We start from the raw sequence: 7,333 nt of genomic DNA, 5'->3' as shown, positions 1-7,333 counted from the left end.
AGATTTAAGGCTGGTGAGTGTGGGTTAGCCCTTTAAAAACACAGAGAGATTCTACCTGTCTTCTGCATCATAATCTCCTAACGCTCATAAATCTATTTTGTTAACAATAATAGATATATATCTTCCAGATGCTTTCCAATAGTCTGTGTGAAGTGGAAACAGGTTACAGCGCAAGATACTGTAGGCAAATTTTTCTCCAGTTCTACGGCATCACACAGAGACATTCACACATCTCTTTGCTGTCAGGGGAGGAGCAGGGATTCTTCTGGTGAAGCAACTGAGCACAGTTCAAGCTTTTAAAACCTAGCAGACCCTGTGTTAAAATGGTCACAGAGATCAAAATTGGTGAAGGGAGGGCTCCACTGGTGGCGCAGTGGTTGAGAGTCCGCCTGCCGATGCAGGGGACGCGGGTTCGTGCCCCGATCCGGGAAGATCCCACGTGCCGGGGAGCGGCTGGGCCCGTGAGCCATGGCTGCTGAGCCTGCGCGTCCGGAGCCTGTGCTCCGCAACGGGAGAGGCCACAGCAGTGAGAGGCCCGCGTACCGCAAAAAAAAAAAAAAAAAAATTGGCGAAGGGATTGAAGACTTTGGTGTCAGTCCATCTGCTGCCCGGGATGCTTATTCTGAGAAGCTTTCATCCTAAATTGAAGTAAAGCAGGAAGAATGCTCTGCCCCCAGTTGCCTGTGGCCTGTGAATTGCAGCCAGACTCTCTTGGGGAATCTACTCTAGGGAAGACATCTCTTGTGGTCCTGCTGTTGTTAAATTGAAGCTGAAGGGAAACATGGTACCGTCCCTCTGCTCCATCAGGCACATATACAGCCCAAGCATGGGGACTTCCACTGCTGCTACATGAACCCACTGGGGTAGCGCCTGACTCTAATTCTATTTGGACACCTGTGGAAAAAGCAGTATGAGGAGTGCACGTTGCGGTTTTCCCCACTGGTCTACTCACCTTGTGGTTTGGGCGGTGCTGGCCCATAAGTCCCCAGCTGGCTATCAGGTATCGACAGCTGACCATTCCAACTCCAAGATCATGCATACACTGGAACTTTGCTCACACCAGTAAAGACATCCCCAGAGTTACATCTACTTAAAAAGCTCCACAGCTACCTTGGTCAAGGTAGACATGGCCTTTTCAACCTGTACGTATTGTAAGTACCTGAAGGCTTTCTTCTTCAGCTATGCCTACCGTGGTTTGCCAGGGACACCAGAACAAGAGAGACCCATGAGAGTAATGCCTGTTGATCGTGTAGTGTTGATTATGTACCCTGGGATGTATGAGATTAAAAACCACCCAGGGATGGTCAAACATTGCAATTTGGACGCTTTGAAGAGGCAGAGAGGAGGTGGGAAAGGGGTTACCAGACTTAAGGAACAAGGAAGTACAAAGCCTGGTGCCAAGGAGCCAAACAGAGGCTGAAGTTTCAAACAAGATAAATCTTCAAAACCAAGCCAACGGTCCCAAGACGGTAAAACCGAGAAAAGACATGGATGCATCTAGAATGGCTTCCAAAGGATAAAGCAATACAGGGACATAGGAAGGACACAATCCATTGCAGGTGTCACGGAGGGAACAACCCAAGTGAAACTCTGCTGGAGGCCTGCTTGGTGTCCCTGCTGCCTCTGGGACCTCGTGCTGACTCCTACATATGTTTCTCTTACAGTTAAGTGAAATGATGCAAGTTAAGCACTTAGCACCGTATCTGGAAGAATGTGTATGCTCAGTCTATGCTATTTGTTGTCATTGTTGACAGTGTCCTGTTGTTACCAAGGGCTTCAGTTTGCTTCCTGATTGGACATGTGCCTGTCTTCATATTTTTCATTGTTGCTCTTTTCTCTCCCACCAAGGACGGAATTTAAGATGTAAGGCTTGCAGCCTCACAACACGAAGCTCAGTCTTCTCTCCAGCCCTCACTCATAAAAATATTATGAGAATTATGGCAGTGAATAATGACATAAATAGTCAGGGAGGAAAGAAAAGCATCTAGAAAGTGCACTCTATCAGGGCAAGGATGGGGACACACAAGAATTATTGATTACATCTACTTTATACCATAGTATCAAGAGACAGCAATGTTAAAGAAATAAATCCTTTCTACAAATATTTTCTCCTAGTCTGTGGCTTCCCATTTTCTTAGCAGTGTCTTTTTGAAGAGCAAACATTTCTTGATACTGATAAGTCCAACTTATCAAAATTTTTCTGATTTGTGTTTTTTGTATGCTAAAAAAATATTGTATAAACCAAGGTCACAAAGATTTTCTCCTTGAAGTTTTATAGCTTTAGCTCTTACATTTAGGTTCACAATCCATTTCAAGTTAATTTTTGTATATAATGCAAGGTATGCGTCAAAGTTTATTTTCTTTTTTTATAAGGGTGTCCAATTGCTCCAGCACCATTGGTTGAAAAGACTACCCTTTTTCCCATTGAATTATCTTGGAACATTGTCAAAAATCAGTTAACCATTTAATTGGTCCACTTCTGAACTCTTTAATCTGTTCTGTGGATCTATCTATCTATCCTTGCATCAGTATCATGCTCCTTTGATAAATCCATTTTGAACTGGGGTTTTTCATGAGTCTAAAATATGCTGCAGTCCATCCCCAGCTAAGTGTCTATTGTGAACCAGGCATTGGGAGAGGCTTTGCTTACTTCAACCCTGTGTGGTAAGTATCACCATAACTATTCCATAAATAAGGAAACTGAAGGTTAGAGAGACTAAGTAAATTGCTCAAGACCACCTCATTAGTAGTTAGGATTAGAGTTAGGATTTGACCACAGGTCTGTATAATTCCAGAACCCATTCTCTTTCCACTACCCTTTGCCTCACTCAGTGGGAACCAGGAAAGGAACTGAGAAAGAGTAGAAGATAAAAGATGACGGGACTTCCCTGGTGGCACAGTGGTTGGGAGTCCACCTGCCGATGCAGGGGACATGGGTTCGTGCCCCGGTCCGGGAAGATCCCACATGCCGTGGAGCGGCTGGGCCCGTGAGCCATGGCTGCTGAGCCTGCGCGTCCGGAGCCTGTGCTCTGCAACGGGAGAGGCCACAACAGTGAAAGGCCTGCGTACCACAAAAAAAAAAAAAATAGCATGGATTTGGAAGAAACACTTTATCACTGCATGTTTGCATTTATGTTTGAGTATCTGACCATCTAGGGATTCACTTTTTTAAAAGTTTTATGAAGACTCAAAAGAAGTTTAAAAAATATTCATCTTTTTTTTTTTTAATTTTAATTTTATTATTTTTTTGCCGCTCCGCGGCATGTGGGATCTTCCCGGACGGGGGCACGAACCCGTGTCCTCTGCAACAGCAGGTGGACTCTCAACCACTGCACCACCAGGGAAGCCCCATGCTATCTTAATTGTTGGAGGCTACACCAACCTTAATATATTCTGGAAGTTATCGGTGAGCTAGTAATAACTTTATCCTATATCCATATTTTCTATAATGAAACAATTTCCCTTTTGCTTATATATACAAATGATTTCTAGTCTTGTTTTGATTTTTTTCCCCAACTTTATCGTGACACACAACTTTCTCCAGAGCTTTAAGTTTTTAAATTTCCTGGTAACGTCATTTTCACCCGACGACCCAAGGGTCCCTGACCACACATCTCTGAAATTATGTTAGCAGCTTCTGTGACTAAACAAACTCCGTGCTGGGATAATAGTGCGGTGGTGAATCTCATCAGATTAAACGTAAATCTGGAGTCCAGAGATCTGACCCAGCTCAGCCCCACCCATGCTACGTGACTGGCTCAGTTGCATAATTTCTCTGTGTTTCAGTTTTAGCCCCCTCAGGCATGTCAAGAGTAGGAAAATTAATTGTCTCAAGATACTCAAAAATGTCCCATAATCCATGAGGCCATCCCTGTCCTGAGGAGACAGTAAGGAACAGAACAGAACAAGATGTGGGATAACCAGGCTGCAGAGCTGGTAGAGTGTTAAAAAATGAAACCCTCAATGCCCACCCTAATTTTGTTTTTCCCAGAAACCCTTTCTGAAAAACTGTGTCTGGGAACTCTTGCAGTGGTCATTCCTCCTAATGCCCTGAGTCACCCTCCCTAGACACATACATTTTAGCATTTCTATCACTTGGAGTAAAACAGGACTGGGTATCTTATAGTGTTTAAGAAGACCTCCAGTCCCTCCTATAATACCAGCTATGTCTCAGGGGGACGTGGCTGCAGGCAGATCCTACTTGGACATCACCCAAAAGAGATTAGGATGAAAGAACGCAGAATGCCTGAAATTAAAGAGATCCCTTCCTGGTAAGTTTGCCATTAACTTGCCTTTGCTATTTATTATTCAGACTATTTTTCACCTGGTATTTATTTAACAAATACTTGCGTAGTGCCTAAAATGTCTCGGAAACTGCTCTAAGCACTTTACAAATTTTATCTTATTTAATCGTCCTAAACTTTCTAGGAGACAGGCTTTATTATCGTCCATTTTATACAGATCAGGAAACTGAGGCACAGAGTGGATAGAGTAGGCTGCCCAACATCGCACAGCTAGTACATGTCAGAGCTGGCATCGGAAGCCAGGGCTGAGACTTTGAACCCAGAGTCTTTGGTTCTAACACCTATACCATGTGGTCTCTTCTAGTTATTGAGTTTTTGCACTATGCAACGGAACTGTAGTAGGTGAGAGAAAAGAGAGAGACAGACAGACAGAGAGTCTAAGTGTTCCCTACAGCCTACAAACCTGCTGGACACAGAGGACTGGGCTCATTTCCACACCTGGGAAAACCAGAAGGGGACTATGGCCCCAGCTCTGGAGAGAGGTTCCTGAGTTAGGGAAGCCCATGCTTCCAGAGTTTGTCAGGAAAAAGATATGGGAGTGTTTCGGATAGGCCAGATGTGTGCCACACAGAAGGGAGCACACAGACCTGGGATACGGCCAGCTCTTGTCCAAGACAACAGCCCAGAGGCTAAGAAAGGAGATGCATTCCCCACAACCAAAGGAAGTGCCTGGAATGGGGTCAGAGGTCATAGTCCTGTCCACCAATGGCACCCAGTCTACCCAAGGCCCAAGGGGTAAGGGGGAACATAGAAGGGGGAGGGGATGTAGCAAAAGAAGCTTTAACTTTAAATGAACTTGAGGATTTTTGACCATGATGTGGGAATGAACATTTTAATTACTGAACTGAGGCTGTTTGGGGAAACTAGGGGCAGCCAGGGGATTTTTATTACCTAAGAGAGACCAGAAAAGTTGTGGGATCTGCACCCAGATTTCCATCACAGGGCAGGGGAGGAGCTGGCCCTAGAGAAGGAGTCTGAAGAAGCTGTGGGACTCAACATAAAGGCTTGCTTTACGATGACACCCTGCAAGTCCTGCTTGTTTATCACAAGATTATGTGTGCAAAATGCTTGGATCTGTGCCTAGAACTAGCAAGAGTTCATTATCATAAATATTAAAGAACATTAGAAAAATGCAGAAAGACAATATTTGGGGCACTCCATGGCATTATCCATCTTAAATTTAAGTTGAAGAACCGTAAGTGGTTGTTCACTATTTTATTCCCGGCACCTAGAAGGGTACTTGGCCCACAGTAGACCTTCTAGAAATATTTGTTGAATGAATAACAGAAAGAAGGTGCTAAGTACTCTTCACAGACTTTCTCATTTAATTTTCACAAGAGCCCACCCAATAGGGCTACCATGAGCAGAATTTTATAAATGTGGAGACCTATTGAAATCTCGCCAGACACGTACTCCATTTCTGGGACACACACTACTCAGTGGCTGTGGGTCACTTCCTCTGACCACAGCTAATAAAGAGGTCAGGACCAGCTTCAGAGCATGATGGAAAAAGTGTGCTAATAAAGGGCTTCAGGGATTTCAGCTGAGGAGGGCAAAGCTGACTCTCTTTAAAGGAAAGGTTTTGAAGCCCTTAAAAGATTTTCTTACACCTTCCAAGTACCAGATTATCAGATGATACCACAGAATCCAATATAAACTGAGAGATGGACTCTAGTTAATCATACAGTACTGTATACTTAAAAGTGGTTGAGAGTAGATCTTAAGCATTTTCACCACACACACACAAAGTTAACTATGTTACCTATGCGAGGTGATAGATGTGTTAATTACCTTGCTCTTGGAAATCATTCAAATTATATGTGTATCAAAGTATCACCTTGTACACTTTAAATGTATACAATTATATTTGTCAATTATTCCTCAGTAAAGTTTAAAAAATAAAATTAAGGGATGAAGCTGGAGTCCAAAGCACCGGGCAGCCCAAGGCCAACAGGCCATGAAGAGCCACAGCCATGGCTGTACAAGCAGTCAGGGTCCACCCTGCTCATGAAGGAAAGCTCTCCCAGCAATGTCAGGCAGGCAGGCTTTGCCCATCTGGTCACAGCTGGAACCCAAAGATACCAAAGCCAGCTCTTCACACACGGTAGCAATTGGAAAGAGTGGCACACGGCTTCCCACAAGCGACCAAGGAGAAAGAAGACCTGGACACTGGATGGCTGAGAGAGAAGCATTCCTTCTGAGCTCAAAAAAGACTTCACTCCTGCCCATAAGCAGGAAGCAGTGTCCGAAAAGATTATCCCTGCTGAATAGTGAGCATAAGGATAGGAGAATGTAGCCCCAGCCTGCCAGGGGAGTCCTGGGGAGTGAGGAAGTCACATGATAAATTGGGTAGACTCAGAGCTAGATGTCTCAGATTAATATTCCCAGAAATTTCAGCCAAACCCATGTCATGGTCCTGGCCCCATGCTCCGCTACGTATAACCTCGATTCATGATATATTCACTTGGCCTATAACTGTTCATTTATTCATTCGCTGATTCGTTTAGTCAAATAAATGCATATGGCCTGCAACCTTAACTAATACATATTTCATAAAATTAAAGGATCAAAACAACAAAAGAAAAAGTGATTGATTGCAAAGAAATAAGTCAAAATAAAAATCAGTGATGCACAACAGCGGCTGGCGTTGGGGCTTTGTCAGGTCCTAAGTTTCTTGGCTGAATAACGCTGGCTTCCTCTTTGAACAAGACCGAACATTTGTCTACAATGAATCACACTCCAGCTCCCAGCAGCGCAGACGCAGGGCTGGGATCTCAGAGTGCTGGATCACCATGGCGCTCCTTAGACTCCAGCAATTGCCTAGCGTGAGAGCAGTAGGGCTCATTAGCCCTGCTATGACAGTATGACTAGCAACACAAGCCCAACCTCTAGAAGGCCAGGCCCTTGAGGCAAGTCTCCTGGGAAAGGAACTCTTCTTTTTTTTTTTCTTTTTTTTCTATAAGAAAAAAATATCTGAGGATCATTTGAAACTGTACTCTATGCCTTCACTTTTATTTCTGGTGTAAAGA

The sequence above is a fragment of the Leucopleurus acutus genome, assembly GCF_964270905.1.
Source record: "Leucopleurus acutus genome assembly, chromosome: 6".
NCBI classification, from domain to species: domain Eukaryota; kingdom Metazoa; phylum Chordata; class Mammalia; order Artiodactyla; family Delphinidae; genus Leucopleurus; species Leucopleurus acutus.
Note: the sequence above shows the minus strand (reverse complement) of the source record.